At 44.9% G+C, this 19,200-nt stretch overlaps 1 long non-coding RNA gene across 1 annotated transcript; it reads left to right on the forward strand.

The window, feature by feature from the left end:
* Positions 1-2,591: 2,591 nt before the first annotated feature.
* Positions 2,592-4,341, forward strand: LOC147650939 (uncharacterized). The gene is made up of 2 exons (XR_015275021.1): positions 2,592-2,778; positions 3,810-4,341. It is a non-coding gene; the product is annotated as an uncharacterized LOC147650939 (long non-coding RNA).
* Positions 4,342-19,200: the final 14,859 nt, after the last annotated feature.

Below are 19,200 nucleotides of genomic sequence, written 5' to 3' on the forward strand. Positions count from 1 at the left end.
AATAAATTTGGTGATAAAGAATTGTTTTTGACAACAGCATTTATCATGGCCTACCTAGAACTCTTGTAGCTATTTGTTGTACTTAATAAACAATGATAAATATATCTTTGTGCAGGAGAGTAGCTTAAATGTGTGTTGTGCAATCTTCTTGAGAAACTGTAGCCAAGACTAATTAAATGATTCTAATTAAAATTGTGTGGATGGAAAGGAAATTAATGGCCTTATTTGTACTATTTGTTTATTTCATTGTCAAGTGTACTGGATATAATTGCAGAGCAAAGAAGAAATCATCAAAATTATTTTTTCCTCTGTTGATTCCCTGTTCCATCAATTTATTGTAGAGGCTTCATTTTCTCTATCTTTAGAGGGAAACAATGCTGACAAAATGTGAAACCTCAACAAAGTTCTTTTCTTGTTTGGAGCTGTTAGATGGAGAATACATTTATTGAACAAAGTAAAGGTTAAGCTTCAATTAAGCATTCTAAATATATTTAGTGAGCTATTGAAAAGCCATAATGTTTCAGCCCACATGGTTCACTGGAAGCTCAGAACAAAATAAATGAGAATAGAAGCAGAAGGAGTGCTCAGATGGTGAATCTCTAACACATGGCTTACAAAAGGATGTGGTGTTACTCCTACCATCTTTTATGGACAGTTTGTATCAGATAAAGTAGGAAAAAAAAATCCTTAATAATGATATTTTCCTTTTTCAACTGCAAACAGAGTCTCAGACACAAAAGCAGAAGAACACCTGATTTTTTTTCCCAGTCTGAGGTTTACATTTCACCAGTTCTGTGGGGACTCCTCAGATCCAGGGAACAATAAATCAGATTATTGATCCAGCTCCTACAAGCAGCTCCACATTCTTTTATCTGTGTCTGGAAAACTGCAGATTGGAGCAGCCTCCTTCTCCTTCTCCTTCTCCTTCTCCTTCTCCTTCTCCTTCTCCTTCTCCTTCTCCTTCTCCTTCTCCTTCTCCTTCTCCTTCTCCTTCTCCTTCTCCTTCTCCTTCTCCTTCTCCTTCTCCTTCTCCTTCTCCTTCTCCTTCTCCTTCTCCTTCTCCTTCTCCTTCTCCTTCTCCTTCTCCTTCTCCTTCTCCTTCTCCTTCTCCTTCTCCTTCTCCTTCTCCTTCTCCTTCTCCTTCTCCTTCTCCTTCTCCTTCTCCTTCTCCTTCTCCTTCTCCTTCTCCTTCTCCTTCTCCTTCTCCTTCTCCTTCTCCTTTTTCCTCCTTCCCCACCCACTGCAGGGGAAGATACCAAGAGCATCCTGCCCTCCTCTGCACCAGCGAGAGAGGAACTCCACAGGTTTCTTTCAGGACACTCAGCACTGCTCAGGTAACTCCTAATTCCCTTTAATGAACTTGAACAGAGGCAGAATTGTTTGAGAATTTAATTCCAACTAAAAGATGTGAAACTGAAAGATTCTGAAATTCAGGAGCTTAAAATATATTTATGTTTGGGCTGGACTGTATTTCCAGAATTTGTTCCTTTGCCATGTCAACATTTCCTACAGAAAGCAGATGTTCTTTGTGGAAATCTCTGATTAATCAGAAATACAGTTTCCCTTTTAAAATTAGTTTCAGTCGAGCAATTTTGACAACTGAGCCATAGCTAAATCCTTTATGCTGAAAATAAAATCCGTCTTTATGGTTTTTGTTGAAATGTGCTTCAGCAATGCCATACACAAACTAACTTTTATAGCCCTGGTAAGTGGAAATACGTGGGAAATGAGAGTATATTTGAAAATGCTTCCATTAGAGACATTTGTTAAAGCTAGCTAAATGGCTTATTTTCTGCCTAAAACAGAGAGATTAATCTATAACTTTAAAATCAGAACCAAAAGAGCTCTGCTGAAACATAAAGTCTAGAGTAAAACAATTTTCCTCAAAAGCAGGAGACTCATCATCCTTCTCAGTGAGTGCTTTTTCTTTCCCTCCACTTCTCTGCGACTCATAAATGCCAGTGCTTGATGGAGCCCTGCCATGACCTCGTGCTGCTGGTGTGGCAGTGGGTTTTTGTGCTCTCCAGGGATCTGGGACATCACCTCGGGCTGGAGAGCTCTCAGAAGCACTCAGAGCACCAGAGTGAAATGCTGAGGTGGCAGCTGCAGCCCTGACTCAGGTGCTGTGGACTTGCCATGGTGAGATTGATGCCTTAAGTTTCAGCTCTCATATTTTCCAGATTGTGCACTGGAACATAACCCTGAGCTCCACACAAAGTGTCAGCGAGCTCTCCCAGCTCAGGCACACACAACAATCCTTTCCCAGCCCCAGAACCGAGGGCAGCGCTGCAGCTCCAGGCCCAAAAAGCACAACCAGCAGGGAATTGATGGAGCAACCTGGGAGGATGGGACTGCATCACCTGCAGCTGGAATTGCACAATTCACCCCGAGGTGGAAATGGACCAAAACTGATCCAAGTGTGAAACTCCTGACCCGGGGCCCATCCTGGCTGCAGCCAGGGCCGGGCCCTTGCACTGCCCAAGGTGATCCTTGGAAGGGCTTTAATAAAAATAAACCCTGCTTTATTCCTTTAACCTGCCCAGCTCTGCTCCAGGAGCCTCTGGAGGTATCAGGACATGAGGTAGGTCAGCTATAAATGGAGCTCTGGGCCTTGCCCTCGCCCTGCGTGCACAAACCATTGGGCACCGTTGTACTGGTTTAGACTGAAATCCCAGAGCCTCTCACGGGGTTGGGCCCTGCCTGTGGCTCTCAGGGCTGCCACTGCAGGGTGAAACATGAAGGGGAGAGCCTGATGCCTGCTCTGCACGAGCCTTGGAGGTTTGGGTTTGTGCCTTCTCTGGTTTGGCCCCATGGGCTGAGGGCTCCTGTGAGGCCGGAGTGGCTGTCACCAGCTCCTGGTGGTCATTGTCCCATCCAGCACTGCCCAGGGGGGGTCATTCCTCACAGACAGCCCTGCCTGGAGCGGGACATGAGCACTGAGGGAGATGGGAAGGGGCTCTGCTGGAGAAAAGGAGGCTCAGGGGGAATTTCTGGCTCTGCAGAACTCCCTGCCAGGAGGGGACAGCCGGGGGGATCGGGATCTGCTCCAGGGAACAGGGACAGGAGGAGAGGGAACGGCCTCAGGCTGGGCCAGGGGAGGCTCAGGATGGACAGAGCAGGAATTTCTCCATGGAAAGGGAGCTCAGGCCTTGGAACTGCCCAGGGAGGTTTGGGGTCCCTATCCCTGGAGTGCCCAAGGAAGGGCTGGAGGTGGCACTGAGGGCTCTGGCTGGGGACAAGGTGGGGACTGGGCACAGCTGGGACTTGGTCCTGCAGGACTTTTCCAGCCTCAGTGACTCCGATCCCTGGTCAGGAATGGTCGGGGGATGTGCCTGGGACACCCACCCCTGACCCCATGGGTTTGTAGGCCCACACCAAACCCTGCTCCATGTGCAGCTGCCTCCAGCTGCAGTGTGGGCTCACTTGGCTGCTTAATCATCAGTGTCATGTTTTATTGGGGCAATCAGTGTGCTATCAGCAGCTGGAATGCTCTGAGGACAGAAGCACAGCAAGTTCAGGAAAGACACTACTTTTTATTAGATCAGCTGATTTAGCTGAACGAAAACCAGACAAGATATTTATTTCCCACGGGAAACCCACTTTGGATGTGAAATAGAGGTCTTCTGTTTCCCATCAATATATTTCCTGGAGTTAGGGGTCCTGGATCTGGGTAGGTGGGCAAAAATAGCTGAAAATTAAATAAAATGCACAACAGATGACTGTGGAGGTGTGGAATAGCACCTTTATAAAGCCAGATTCACCTTCTCTTTGCCTGTGATGTGATGCTCACATGGTTTTACCTCCCACAGGTGCCAGGCAGGAAATTGCCAGATGCAAAGTGAGCCACAAACTTTCTGTGAGTCATTTGTGAAGGTGCCAACAGACAAAAAAAAAAATCATCTGCAACTCTTAAGAGAAAGGCTGTGGTTTTGTGTTACCAGCTCCTGCTCACAGGGGTAAAAAGGTGAAGCTGAGTTATCCAGCCTGGTGATGTTTTCCTATTAATTAAAGTTATTGCACTAAGTAGATTTTAATGGCAGAAGGGTGTAAGCTACGCCATACACGGCCAGGAGCTGTCTTCCACCAGCTGTGAGGATTCATTGCTCAATAACAGTGAGAAGATCTTACTCTCTGCTCGTTGAGAGTATCTGTGGTGAGCTGCAGCAGTAGGAGCAGCAACTGTTGTAAAGTTTCTTGAAAAGGAATATAAAAACATTGCTACAGAACCTCCCTGCTTTGGCTGGAGAGCCTGAGACAACCGATTTGCTTTATAAAAATTTCCCCTTTTAATTGTCTGGAAACTGTCCAAAAATAAAATAAAAATTAATTTTTTAAAAATTCTTTTTGGATTGGTTTATTAATCCACTTGCTAATTGTTGTTTTTCAGTGAATATTTCTTACAAGCCAGCTTGGGTATTGTTTTTTCCTCTTCACTGTGGGGATTCCTTTAAGCATTTGCTATTCACCATTCAATAGTGCAAGGGGTTGATTTGACACCTGGGTCAAATGGAGGCTTCAAGAAGCCACAGAGCACTCTTTCCTTGATGCCAGACATGACAAACACCCCCAGTCTGAGCTGTGGCTGTGAGGGGTCAGCAGAACCTCTCAGGCTGGTGCAGTTCAGAATATTCTGCTCTGAATGTGAACCCAAAGCTATTTTGGGGTAAAAAAAAGACCCCCATTTTCTATGGATACCCCTGCACGAGGTCATCCTATAGAAAAAAAAATAAATCTCTGGTGTTTAGAAACAACCCCTGATGCCACAGAATTGAAGGCCCCTTCTGTGGGATCACCTTCTCCTGACCCCACCAGGAACTTCTGCCCCCTTGACTGCCTTGTTTTGAGGAGGGAACAAAGAGGACACAAAGGAAAAACTGGATTTCCTTAAGAGCCAACATCACTTTTCCTGGCTCCTTTAAAAGCATCAGAGGTAACTTTGCTGGCTGCTTGGCTCTAAAAAGAACAGCAGGGATCAGATAAAAGGAGGACACTTGCTTTTAATTGTCTTTTTTCCTTCTCCCCACCCTTATTTCAGGGCAAGATTGTCCAGCAGAGTGACTTTTTTTCTTTACATGTTTTTTTTTTTTCCTCTGATTCTGGATGACAGTATATTATAAATCCAGCAAGCTTGCCACTTTCCTATGGAGCAAGTGAAAAATGGAAGGAAGCAAAATGTGCAGAATGAGTGAGCTTGCTGTTCGGCCTGAAGTGCAGGTGTGTGCGTGCCACGTCTCCAGTTTTGTGCCTCTGTGGGGAAGGGGCACTGCAATAACCAGGGAATACTGCTGTGCAGAAAAGTAGGAAGCTGCCCGAGTTTTAAATAAGAGGGAAATCAATGCAGTCCAAAGGTTGCCTCCAAGGAAACAAAACAACATTTATAGCTACGTCCGTCTTGCTTCTTTTTGCCTGAAAACTCTGCTCGTTTGGCAGAGCTCCTCCAGGATGGAGGCTAAACTCTGCCATGGAGGGGAGTGTTTTGGCCAGAGGGCATTGTCTCTTCATGTCCTGGCCAAAATACTTCCATGTGCTCTCCAAAATGAATTTTGGCAAGTCTGAGTCGATTTGGCTCAAACAGCAGGTGGGAAATGGTTTATTGGATCAGAGGGAGAAGGTGGAGCAAGGGAGGAGTGACCGTGGAGGAGACCCCACTGTCCCACACATGGAATTCTTCAGCCATCACACGGGACAGGACTGACAGGGTGGGCAGTTATCGGGGCTGAAAGGATCCCCACATCCCTCAGTCCCTCTCTCTATCATCCCTTTTCCCTTTAGACCCTTTCTCCCCAGTTCTGGGGGTTAACTGGATGTTGTGAACAGGATTTGGGCTTCCTGGTTGCCACATCTGGGCCACCCACCTGCCCAAGTTCACGGTCGTGGTTTGCTTCCCTGCAGATTTCCCAGGGGGAAAGAAATGTGCTGAAAACTGAGAAACCCAATATCAATTTCCTTCTATCCTTTTATTTTATTTGATTCAAGATTCAAGGACTGTGAAACATTTCTCCGTTGTTTGGCCTCAGAGCAAATTTACATTTTATTACATAGATCATATTTTTTCCCTGTGTGTTTATGACCGTGGACAGCAAAAGTGAAGAGAATAAAGAGAGAAATAAATACGTATACATGAGTAAAAGAAATTACATCGCTCACCAAAGCGGCCTCAATGCCACAGCTGAAAACAGGCCCCTGTTCATATGCAGCTCACAGGTAACACAAATTTTCTGAAGCATTTTTAATACAGATGATGTATCACCTAATTACATAATCACAGGATGCTTTGTAATGGCTCAGTGATTTGGGGGAGATAAAAACTTCTCTGGCAAGCTCCATGTGATCATAAGCTTTAAAACTCTAGAGGGGATTGCCAGGTTCTATATATGTTTTTGTCAGCTTTTTAATTTGATATTTCCCTGAAATCATTAGACTATAATGGGCTATAAAGGAGGAAATGTGTTTTTTTTTAGTTTTTTTTAAATGCAAACATCTAAAATAGATTACCAAAATAAAAGTTAGTTAAATTTGATCTAAAAGGCCAAATTCATCTTTTTCTCTCTGGATAAATAGTTCCAAGATAGTAAAAGTCTTAGGGAAAAATTGAGAAAATATAATAAATGGAACGAAGTCCATCAGAGGCAGGAATTAATGGATGATGCTGTGGTACAAATTGGCACTTCATCATTTCAGGACAAGTGCCGTGTAGAATGAGGTGGTTTTGTAAAGGTAAGGTCCTACCTTGTGACCTTGCTCAGCTGTTCAATTGTGTGAATAAACCCTCCAGGGCCATGGGCTGGGTGAGCCACAAGTGCTAAATCTGTGTCATTTGGGGGTGGCCAAGCCTCTTCTGCAATTTTGAAGGTCTAATGATGCTGCTTTTCCCACGTCACACTGTGCTGTAGCTCCCCTCCGCTGCCGGGTCACAGCCCTCAGGCTCCTGAAGAGAAGCTTCCTGTACCCTGTGAGTAATTGGCTCTAAACAGCACAGTGCCCTGGAATCAGGACTTTTTATAGGATCACAGAATGACAGAGTTCCTTGCGGTGGAAGGACCTCAAAGCCCACCCAGCCCCACCCCTGCCATGGCAGGGACACCTCCCACTGTCCCAGGCTGCTCCAAGCCTGGCCTTGGGCACTTCCAGAGATCCAGGGGCAGCCCCAGCTGCTCTGGGAATTCTGTGCCAGCCCTGTCCACCCTCCCAGAGAACAATTCCCCCCCAATATTTCATCTAACCTTGCCCTCTGCCAACAGAGCAAACACGTTTGTGTTGCATGAGCCTACAAACAGGAGTCATTCCCATCAGTATGGCAGCACACAGGAACAGGGGCATGAGCATCTCCAGAAATTAAGCTCCTTGGTCCTGATAAGGACTCAGATCCCTGGGGCTCCCTGTGACCCTGGGGGCCTGCAGCCAGAGTAGCCAGTGGTGTCCCAGCACGTTTCTTGCAGAGAGATAAAGAAATAAATGGGGAGGTAGATGTTGAACTAACTCTGTGCAAGACAGTTGTTATCTGCTTTGACTGATAGTTTAATTAACACTGAAATTAGTGGGTTAATTTGGGGAGGGAGAAGAGGAGGGCTCCGATTAATGGATTGATAGCACTGAGGTATACATTTTGCTAGACACTTGTTTCCATGAAACCCTGAAATGACCCAGTAAATCATGCCTGATCCTAAATGACTGGAGGTCCCTCCTTCTTTTGAGAGAAGCCAAAATCAGCTGCCAGCCTGGCAGACACCAGGCCAAGTCCTTGTCCCCTTCTGTCCTCTCCATGGTGGGAATGACACACAGTTCCAGGGCTCAGCTTCCTCACTGCTGTTACACATTTGCCACATGAACAGAGCTCTGGGAGAGTTTGGATGGGTTTTTTCACTGAAAACAGAAAAAAAAGTTGGTGTGCAACAGAAAAATTCACTTCCAATGAATCTGCCACCAGTGGAGCCAAAGGCCTGGCTCCTCAGCAGATATTAAAAGGGGCTCATTAGTGTATGGGAGCTTAATTTGCTGCTGGATGGGCTGCAGAGCCCTCTGTGCCCTGCTCCCACACCTTCCCCAGCTCGGCACGGCAGATCTGGGAGAGAGAGCAGGGATTGTGGGGTGGCCCTGGCTGCCAGAGACACTGCAGCACACACTGCACCTGCCTCTGAACCTTGCCAGCACTAAACCTTTCAGAGAATTAAAAGTGAGATGTTGGAGGAGTTGGATGCTACTTCATCAACCAGATGCACTTCTGCACATAACTGTGAAACACAAGGCAGCAGCCACGATTATTTCTCCAGTTCCTGATATTAAAGGATTTCTGGGTTCATTAGCCAGTCAGGTCTGTAACAGTGTCTGATAAATTGAGTTACCTTTTGTACAGCTGCATTATCTTCATGTCTTTTCCAGAAAGCAGAATTTTACTGACAAGTGCGTGTCACACTTCCATATCTCACATTGATTTTCCATTAATCTGCATTTCCTCTCGCACTTTGAGGGAAGTAACGCAGAGCTACACGGTGTCCTGATTAACACCTGAGTGCAGCAGCATTTGTGGTGTGCTTGATTATTAATAGAACAAGTGCAGTTAATTGCATTGGTCGAATCGTCCCTGTCACTGATTAATGACTAAGTGCACTCCTTGTGTTTTCGAGATCTGAGGTGGAAAAGGAAAAGCACAAATTCACATACTGTCTAAAAGGATTTATTTTTTTTTTTGTGATAAAGACGACTGTTTAGAGAAAGAACATTTGATATCTTATTATAGACTGTAAACATATACCATCTAAAATTAAACAATTTTAGTCTTGGCTTTTGTGGCAGTCATAGCGAAGTGTTACTGATGGAACTCAGTGTGATACAAAGTGCTTTCTGAAAGATTTAATATAGTGCTTCTACTCTGACTGAATTTAATCAAACTGCATTTTAAACAATACCTTGCCAGTCATGAAAATCACTGTAAAATGTAGGAATAAAAGTGTTCCATGCGATGCATTTTTGCTACAGCAGCCTTCTTATGCAGCCTCCCTCCTCAGTAGTTCAGTATATGTTAATACCATCATCTCTCTTTGAATTTTAAATCTCAGGGAAAAAAAAAAAAAAAAAAGTGGGTAAGTTCCCCACAGTACTGCTGCTATTTTAAGTTGTCTTCTTTTGCATTTTCAGCAATTGCCCTCACTCTTCAGTGGTCTTTGTACAGCAGAGTTAAGTACTTGCATTTTTGAAGGTGAAAAGAAATCAAAATAGCAATAGCAAAAACCTGAGTCAGAGCGCACAATCCTGTGATATGGGGCACCAGGTCCATGGAAAAACACTGTCAAATAACTGGATTCATGATGGGAAATGCACTGAGTGAAGGAAAATGCTGGCCACAGCTCAGGAAATTGCCACAGAAACGCCCCAAATGAAAGGTGCCGTTGGCACAGAGCACCTAATTCAGGAGCTGAGACTCCTGAACTCAAGGAGAATTCAACGTGTGTGTTGGGAGAAGCAAACACAAGCTCAGGGGTGTCCATCAGGGCTGAACCTGATGGATGATGAAGCAGAGCCATGGAGAAGAAAGATCTCCATTTTCAGGGTCTATCCTGAGTCTGCTGAGGAGCTCTCTTTGGGAATGCTTTGGCATGTTCCTCACCCCACCCTCTCCAGGTGCCATCGCTGCCCAGCAGTTGTCCCTGCAGCACGCATTGTCTTGGCTGCTTGAGAACACCTGGGATCATCCCATGGATCAACTGGCCGCTGTCCTTGGTCTCCAGGTGCACAGGTCTCTTCCAAGAATGTTCCATAATCTCTTAAAGCCAAGCTGCATTGGGAATATACCTGATTTCCTCCTGCTGAGGAGCTGCTTATCCAGTGATGGATCCTCACAGCCACAAATCCTTTGGGAATCCAGCTTTTGGCACAGCTCTCACCAAGAGGGTACAGAGAAAGGTGCCATATTTAGGACACATAATGCCTCACCTCCTTGATGAGGGTCATGGGCTGGCAGAGATTTTCTCCTGGTTTACACACAGCAAATCCTACTGTAGGTGGCACAGGGTGGGATTGTTGGGATAGAGCCACAGTTTGGACTTGACAGTCCTCAGGGATCCCTTCCAACTCAGGATATTCCATGATTCTATGGTCCTTTATGTTTCCAGGTAAGCTGAGAGAACAAATCTGCTTTTTTGGGCAGCTCCTGGTCACCTCTATGGAGATTCTTTGAGTGACAAACTCACTCTCAGAAGCTGCTATAGTTCCTATACCAAAACCACCTCTCGGGCCCATTTGGTCCTAAAGAGGAACGTACAGGCACAGCAATGCACAGAAACTGTTCTTTTTCAGGCTGAAATCTAAACCTGCCTTCTCTCTCCCAAGGGATGCCCTTTCTCCATTTCATAAAATGGTTTGGGTTGGAAGAAACCTTAAATCTCATCCAGTTCCAACCCCCGTGTGGTACCTGGATGATTCCGGTGCCTCAGCACTGTGTGGTGTTATGGGAGCCACACGACAATGAAGAAACTCAAAATAAATGTCAAAAGCTCAGCAGAGAATGACTCAGAGCAGGAGAGTTGGAGGAAGTGGGTGGAGAATTACGAAGTTTCCACACATTTATCAGGCTTAGTCATAATCTCGCTGCTGAGAAGCTAAACCATGACAAAAGCTGGGGGAAGGTGGGGGTGTGAAGTGACACTCCAGGTGCTTCAGCAAATGGGAAAAAAACAGCCCTGGTGGCACCTCTGGAGCGCAGGTGAGGCAGAAACAGAAAATCTCTGTTGGTTTAAGGCCAGTCTCATCATGGATCTTCCCAAAGGAAGGAGGAGAAGAGCTTCACCCACCTCACCTGGGGACAGGGATGGTTTGACTTGGGATCTCACAAAGCAATGTTCTGGTTTGGATTCAGCAGCAGCAGGATGAGTGCTGGCATCCCAGACATCTTCATGGAAAATCCAATTCTCATAGAAAGCACATTTCACATTGAAAAAATATTCTGTTCGGCCAAAAAAAAGGAAAACTGTTGTGATACATTCCTCAGAGTATAGATAGATCCTCATTGCTTTTTTTTAATATCCCTTGATACTTTTTCACTTGAAAAAAAAAAAATCTACAGATGTCTGAAGGATTCAGACCTATAGCCACAGCTCCCATCTTCCTGCATAATTCATAGAATCATGGAATGGTTTGGGTTGGAAGGGACTTTAAAGATTATCTGGTTCCAATTTCCTGCCATGGGCAGGGCCACCTTCTACTAGAAAGTTCAATTAAAACTAAAACTAGAATTCAATAATTTATCTCATTTTCTCCTGACTGATCACAGATACAATGAAAATGCATTTTTTTTCCTCTCTAAAATCCAAGAGCCATCAAGATGCCACAAAAAGACAGCGAGCCACAGTTTGCCTTTTATTGGCCATCTGCCATGCCTGGGATGACAGTCAGTAATGATCTGTCAAACAATTAACACAACTAATAAAGACTCACCAAGGAGCCTCATTTTCCAGCCACTGGTAGCCACCAGTTGGAAATGAATATTCTGGAGCTGTTGGGTCCCACACCTGACACCCAAGCAGATGGAAAAGACACACAGAGTGGGAGATGATGATTAATGAGGAAAACGAGCAGTGCTAATAAGAATTTAGGCAGGACCCCTGGTTTTGTCAGGGATGGGGTGTGACACAGGACCTGCCAGCACTGCTGAGGTGCCACATAAACCACGGCTCTCCCTCCACCTGCCTCCCCTGCTGGAACCCTGGGATGTTCTGGCTTTTCTGCTGGCACTGAAATTTTCATTTTCATCCTTCCAGCAAAAAGGAGGAGGGTGAAGAATGCGAATGATCTGATGAAGTTTGGGAACATCACAGATCCTGCAGGATTCCCCTCTGATGGATTTTGGGCTGGTTTGGTTACCTGGCTGGGCTTTGTGAGAAGCACAAGTTGCAGAAGTGGACCAGCAATTTTTTCATCAAGCCAATAAATTCTATTTGAGCTCCACCATGACAGGACAATTTGGGAAATCAGACCGTGCATCACTCAGGAATTCCAGATTGATTTTTGAAGTATGGGATGCAATGACCTGAATATTTACATGTCAAACCCCACACTGGCTTTGGAGTCCAGCTGGGGACAGCACCCACGTGTCTACCTGGGAATAATTCAGGTTTTGTGTGGAAAAGACTAAATTTGGGGAGGAAAAAAAGAGTAAGGGAATTGTAGATATTGCTGCTCTTCTCTGAGCTCTCTGCAGGGGTCTGAGAGCTGAGAGAGCCTAATTTCACCACAGCCATGCAAAGAGATCAGCGATTACTGTCATGCCTTAAATTCAGGGAGCCTGGAGGGATGCTCAGAAAGAAGGGGAAGGTTAAGCAGAAAAGAAAAGAAAACTGGTGGGTTCTGGTTTTGTGAGGAAGACATCCTCTTTAACTCTGGGATCAGACAAAACAGAGAAGTTTTTGGAGCACTGAGAAAAGGAGTATCTGTATATTTTCTGTTTATGAACCTTTTAGGCTTCTCCTCAATTACCCAAACATATTGGTGAGTGCAGACAAAAAAAAAATCAGCCCCAAATTCAGCCTCCATGAAACGCTTTTGAATTCCTGACTCTCCCTTCCTGCATTCAAACACAGACAGCTGCGGCTCCGGGGCTGAGAGGACTCAATGCTTTTGAAATTCATGGAAATTGCGGAGAAATTCATGGGAACTGCTCCCTCCTGTGGAGCAGCTGCTGAGCAGGAGCTGCTCCCCAGGGATGGCAGCTGTGGCTGCCCCCACCAACTTGGTGGTGGCCACTGTGTCCACCACCTCTGTCACACCCAAGGTGCCGTGGGGAACCTCTGAAATTCCAGTTGCCATTCTGGGAAGGGCCACCAGGTCCAGGTGGAGAGCTCCCCACAGCACCACCCGACATCAGGCAGGTGGGAAAAGGAAAAAGGAAAATGCTCATCACTCATGGCAGCAAAATTATTTATTCCTCTGCAAGAATTATGCAAAATCCTCGTGTTTGCCAAATACAGATGGGAAGGGATGGGGCAGCCCACAGCTGTCTGTTGTGGTCAGAGCAGTGTGGGGCTGTGAATGCTTTTTTCTGAGTTTTAGGGTGGGTTTTGCTGGGTATAAATGGCTGTAAAATGAAAATATCAGGTTTCAGAGCAGTTTTTTGCCATTATTCCAGTCCTGTGGAAGAGGGAGGGCTGAAGCTTCAGGAGCAGGTGAATTGAATGTGTCCAAGGTCACAGTCCCCAGTGGCAGCGCTCTCTTGCCCTCCTGTTTTGTCCAGCAATTCCCTGTGCCAGCTCTGCTTTGTTCAGGAGAATACACAGTGCTTTAAGGAGCAAGCTAAAAATACTCTGATTCAGGGAAAAAAGATTCAAATCACAAATCCAGAGCATTGCCAGGGCTTTCCCACACTCTCTTAACGAAGGGGCTGCTCAGTGGAGTGGGACTGATCTTGCCACGGGAGCTGCTGCATCACAGCATCCTCCACTCGTTGAATCCCAGTTTATTCCCGAACATCCAGAGCTCCCACACTGCCGAGGCTGCTGGGACAGCCACATCCTGCAGGGACTCATCCAGGGGCTGGACTGGCTCATCTCCTCCCCACCTGCAGCTCCTGCTGCTGTGTCAGCCTCCCACGGACACACTCCTGCTCCTCTCCTCTCAGTCAGCATCCTCTGAGCGCTCTGTCCTGCACTTCTGCTCTGTTATTTGTTCCTGTGCCTGGGGGAACTGGGAATGTGCCACTCTCGGAGCAGCCTGGCAGGGAAAGCTGTGAAATACAGGTGTGCAAAGGTCACCTTCTACCTCAGCAGCCCATCCTCTCTGACCACGTTTCAGATTGCATCTCATTCCAGAGACCATTTGTGGGTTCAGTATGTTTGAGGGAGGCTGACAAACATCTCTGGACACATGGAAGTTGTCTGATCACATTAAGCACATCATCATTAGAGTTAACTTGGATTTCATAGGTGCTGTGGAGTCTCATCTAAATCAGTTTTCTCCATCCTAAATCAGCATCAGACCCTGCCTGGGCAGGTTCAGGTGTAAAGTGGGCAAGTCAAAAGGAAGGACAGGGGAAAAAACTCAGGGAGTGGAAGCAAGGTACTGTGATTTTTCATTCATTTTTCAATTATTCTTTCCGATTTCCCTCCTCTTTCTCTTTCCTCCCTGGGCAGCAGTTAATCAGCACCTTTGAGCATTTGTTTCTTCCATTCCAGAAACTCTGTGGAAAGGTAAAAATATAGAGGCAGAAAAATAATAAAAAGTAAAATATATGCTATTGGCATGCCTGTGCCCAGCAGCACAATTTCTGATGAATTCCTACTCTTGTCAAACACAAAATGCAAATTTAGAAGGATGTGCAAGAGGCAGAAGAGATGAGAACTTAATAAAAATATCTTCTCAGAAGCAATGAAGAGCCCATCATGTCACTGTCCCCCAATCCAGTAAAATAGACTAGACAGAGTTAAAAGGAAGCAAAGCAATTTTATATTTGGGATATAGTGGTAAAAGGGAATGATGGGAAATAAATCAGTGTAAACTCCTGATTTTGGAGTGGGAACTCTGACAGACCTTTGGGACAGGCTGAGGAAACAGATGCAGGTTTGGAAAAAATCTTAAATGCTGGGAGGATTTCAATGATTTTGACACTTATAAAATATAATGGAACAATTTCAGAAAAGGTGTTTGTTCCTGGGAAAAAAATCAGTACTCAAAGTGTCTAAAAATGCCAGAAACAGGTGGGGTTTTCAAATGCTGAAATGAACCAAGGCTCAGTTCCCAGACCATCTGAAGGGGTGGATTATTCTTGTATCAGTGTTGAGGAGCAAAAGAACAGGTGGATGTGGAGATTTCAGTGACTTGACATGGAATATCTCTTAAAGCCCCCTTTCCCCCCACTCCTGGAAGATTTACATTATTGCCATTCATTAACCACAGTTAAAAAAAAAAAATTGTTTCCCATTGTGGTTTGGGTTTTTTTGTTTGTTTGGGATTTTTTTGGGTCTTTTGCTTTGTTTTAGTGAAATGATACAAAACCACAGGCAGAGAACAATAAGATACTTCTCATAAGTGTGTCTAAAGCCATGGTACCACAGAATCCCAAAATTATTGAGGTTGGGAAAGCCTTCCAAGGCTATCAATTCCAACCTGTGTCCAATCCCCACCTTGTACCCAGCCCAGAGCTGGGTGCCACGTTCAGGATTTCCTTGGACACGTCCAGGGATGAGGAAATGCTCAAAGCTGAGTTTCTGAAACTTCTGTAAAAACAAATTACCTAAAAGGGAAAACTAAAAAACACTAAATAATAACAAAATGTAGGTTGACAAACATATAAATTCACAAAATAAACGACACCCTGCAGACTGGAAAGGAGCTGCCTGACCCCATTATTTAAAAAAAAAAACAAAAATAAAATCCATCTTAGGTGTATGCTAAAAAAAGATCAGAAAACTTTGCATCATTTTAGAGAGAAAGTCACCAAAAGTTATTTGAAGATCACATAGGGAAGGAAAAGAAAAAAAAAAAAAAAAGCAGGGGAAAGTCTACAGAATTAAATACAGTCAACAAGATTTCAGAAAAGAAAGGTCAGGCTTCAGTAGGTTTTGCAAATTCTTCAAAAGCATGAATTGCCCTGGGGGTTGCAAGGACCAAATGTTCAGGTTTTCATAAAGACGTTAGGAAAGGCTTATCCTGGGAGCTTGGGGAGGTGTGAAAGCAAAGTCAGGAGGATTTGAGGCAGATGCCATTTTCCAGAGCTCTCCTCTCAGCTGGGGGACAGGCAGTGGCTGCCTTCAGAGCAGGGACCTGGAAATGGGGAGATGAACCCTCCAAAATCCAAAATATAGCCACAAACTTCTGAAAAAAACAGTGAATTTCCTTTTTAATTTCATCTGACAGGCTGTAGGATTTGCCATAAATTTGGAATACCTCTGGATTCTGATGGAATGTGATCAGGATTTGTCACACGTGTCCTCAGAGCTGCATGGAAAAACAGTGATTTAATTATGTTTTTAATGCATTGTGACAAAACCAAATTTTAATTAAATAATGCCTAGAATAAAATTGGATCGTGTCAAGCACGTGACCATCTTTAATTTGAAGTTTTCTTTACTCATCTGGTCTCCTCAAATTTCAACAGAAAAGACAATTTAAAATTCAAATTAAATTTTAAAAAAATGAAACATTTTACTCAGAGTGTGAAGTGGGATGATGTAACAACTTCAAATCCATTTTTTTTCTGGAACAGGGAGGTTTTCTGTGGTTGTTTTTTTTTGTGTTCTACAGAGTTTTTTGATGAATTGGCACTTCTATTTTTTTTTAAAAAAACACAGTGTTGGCGAGTTCTCAATCTGTTCCATACCAAAAATCCCGAAAGGCTCACGCTGTGGCTGGCAGTCAGGGATCCATTATTAGATCCCAGCCTCCAGCAGAGATTTCCAGACATATGGGGGGATATATTTGGTGGAGAGGAGAAGATTTTATCAACTGCAGAAAGAATCAACACAGCACAAAGCAGAGAGGTGAACGCTGGGCTCCTGGATGGAAACAAGGAATTCAGAGAGTGGTGATTTCCATCATTTTTCATGGCACTGCTGGAGACCAGTGGGATGAAGACTCATAAAAGCCAGGTTGGACAGGGTTTGGAGCAGCCTGGTCTGGTGGAACATCTCCCTGCCCATGGCAAGAGGTGGGAATGAGATGGGCTTTCAGATCCCTTCCAAACCTTTCTGGGATTCAAGGATTCTGTGAACCGGCACAGATTGGCTCAGCTGGTCCATGGGGCAGGTGGGAAAGGGATGGATATCCAGAGGGAAATGGTCTTCCAGCCATTAAATCACCACCCAGTGGAGGTCAACAGAATGCAAGGAATAGCGATGTGCCTTCTGAATGCTAAAAAGTGCCTTGAAATGCTGGAATTCACAGATGGGAAAAAGAGAAATCTTCAGATGATGATGTGCTCCTTGAACAAGGACTAAAGAATATTTATCATAATACAGCAGACCTCTGAAAAAAGCAGAAATTTGTCTGTATCTAAAAAAATATTCTTATTTATGTTTCAAATATTTCCAGTTTTGTTTTTTGTTTTTTGGGTTGTTTTTTGTTTTTTGTTTTTTGTTTTTTGGTTTTTTTTGTATGAAGAACTGCAGAAAATATTTGGAGAATCATTCACAGCTGGGGAATCAGCAGTTCAAAAGATCCCAGTGGGTGACCTCTTAGCCTGGCTTTTTCTTAAAAGAAATAAAATAAAGCCAAGCTTGCAAAATAAAACTTGCCAGAAAAGTCCTTGGGAAGCAGGAACTGGTAGGAAATGTGTGTGGAGAAATGAAATGGAGCATTCCAAGAATATTGCTGTCTCCCTCTTGACCTGAGCTCCTTTGTGCCTGCTCTGCCCAGCTCAGACTCTGTGCCTTTCCCTCTCTGATGGATACACAAACACCAGCAAATAAAGAGGAACTGATTTTTGGGACTTTAATTGAAGCCTTTGAATGTAAATGGGTGATCATGTCCCCTGTACTTCCAGGGAAACTGGGAATCACTGGATGAACAGGGGCAGATTTTTCTGCTGGATGCTGTGCTCCTTTATTTCACCCAAGGGATGGACACGTGGCCAGCACAGGAGGCAACCTCAGGAATGTGCCCATTCCTCCTCTTGGTGTCTGAGTGCTCCTGAGCTACTGAACAACCTGCATGGCAAAAGCGGCTCTGGCAGCTTATCCCACGCTCATCCCAGAGCACAGCCAGGGTGGGATTTCATGGTGAGCATATCCCAGACTGCCAGACTCATCCCAGAGCACAGCCAGGGTAGGATTTCATGGTGAGTATATCCCAGACTGCCAGACTCATCCCAGAGCACAGCCAGGGTGGGATTTCATGGAGCAGCTCTTCACATCCAGGCCTTTAGGGCTACATCCAGATCCTTTTTGTTTTCCTCTTGTTCTGGCCCTGGTCCTTGGAGCTCTTTCCTTTGTGGCTGTGAGCTGCTTTTGTGTAAAAGCTGCTGGGAGTGAAGCCAAACATCACCTCTGGCTGGGCTGGGGGTCTCAGTGAGTGACACAGCCCTGACCACTGCCCAGAGAATTCCAACCCCATCCCTGAGGGATTGGAAGGACAGCTGTAAGCAGCTGTTTGCTTTGTCTTGATAGCACACACCTTTCTAGGAGGTCACCAAGGTATGGCTCCACCTGGAAGCATCCCCTGGCACTTCATTCCCAGCTGGACACAGCCAAAACCAATAAATTTCACACAGTTCTACCTCAAACCTCCCTGCAGCGCCCGACTTTTGTTCTCTACAGCAGCACAACAAATGTTTCTTTCCCCATCCCCGCCTCTCCCATGCCGCCAGCAGCCGGCGGTTTCACCACGTTGTCCCGGGGATGACTGGAAGCAGATGGAGCAGGGCACGGAGTCGCCCTCATTTTCCATCTGCCACCAGCTACTTTTAGCTCCACGACTCCTTGGCAGGGCTGGAAATCTCCTGGTTATTGCTGGCTCCTCCAGCACAGCCAGACCCCGGCGCTGCCCTCGATGCCGCAGAGCCTCGTGCGCCGCTCTCCGACTTCCCACAGCTTCCCTGCTTAATTCCTTGCTCAGATAAAAACAGGTGATGGATTGGGGATGGACTGGTGATGCATTGCTCATGCTGGATTTATGCAGAACATCAACACTTCCAGGAATTCTCACTGGCTTTTATAAAATACGTTTAAATACACGTGGTTGTGGCGTAGTGTAAGACACAAAACCCCAAAACTTCTCCAGGGTAGATTCCTGCAGAAAGGGAATTTATTTTTTTTTGGGCTCCATAAATACAGCCCTACTGTGCTGGAGCACCCTAAAGCAAAGAGCTCAGCCAATGCATTCATATGGATTTCTAGTCTGATATTTACAAATCAAGTGAAAATTGGTAACAGCAGGGTGGGACAGAGATCCTGCATTTACTAAACCACGGCAGGGTTGAAATGCTGAGTTTTATTTTGCCACTGTAATCCAGTGAAACATTTATTTGTGCTGGTGGAAGTGCATTCATCCGAGCAGACTTTCAGTGACAAAAACTTTGCAAACACACACAAAAATATTGTTTATATACTTCTTTATCACATAGGTACCTATTTATAAACTTAATTGGAAAAAAACCTCTAGTATATTTCTTGTGTTTTCTGCCAACCAAGGGCTGACCCTTATTAAGGATAAATAATGATAAACACATATAAGGTTATTTTTTTCAAATGGAAATAAAGAGCATGAGAATAGAGAATAAAA

This window comes from Cyanistes caeruleus, chromosome 11, assembly GCF_971803275.1.
Source record: "Cyanistes caeruleus chromosome 11, bCyaCae1.hap1.1, whole genome shotgun sequence".
Taxonomy (NCBI): domain Eukaryota; kingdom Metazoa; phylum Chordata; class Aves; order Passeriformes; family Paridae; genus Cyanistes; species Cyanistes caeruleus.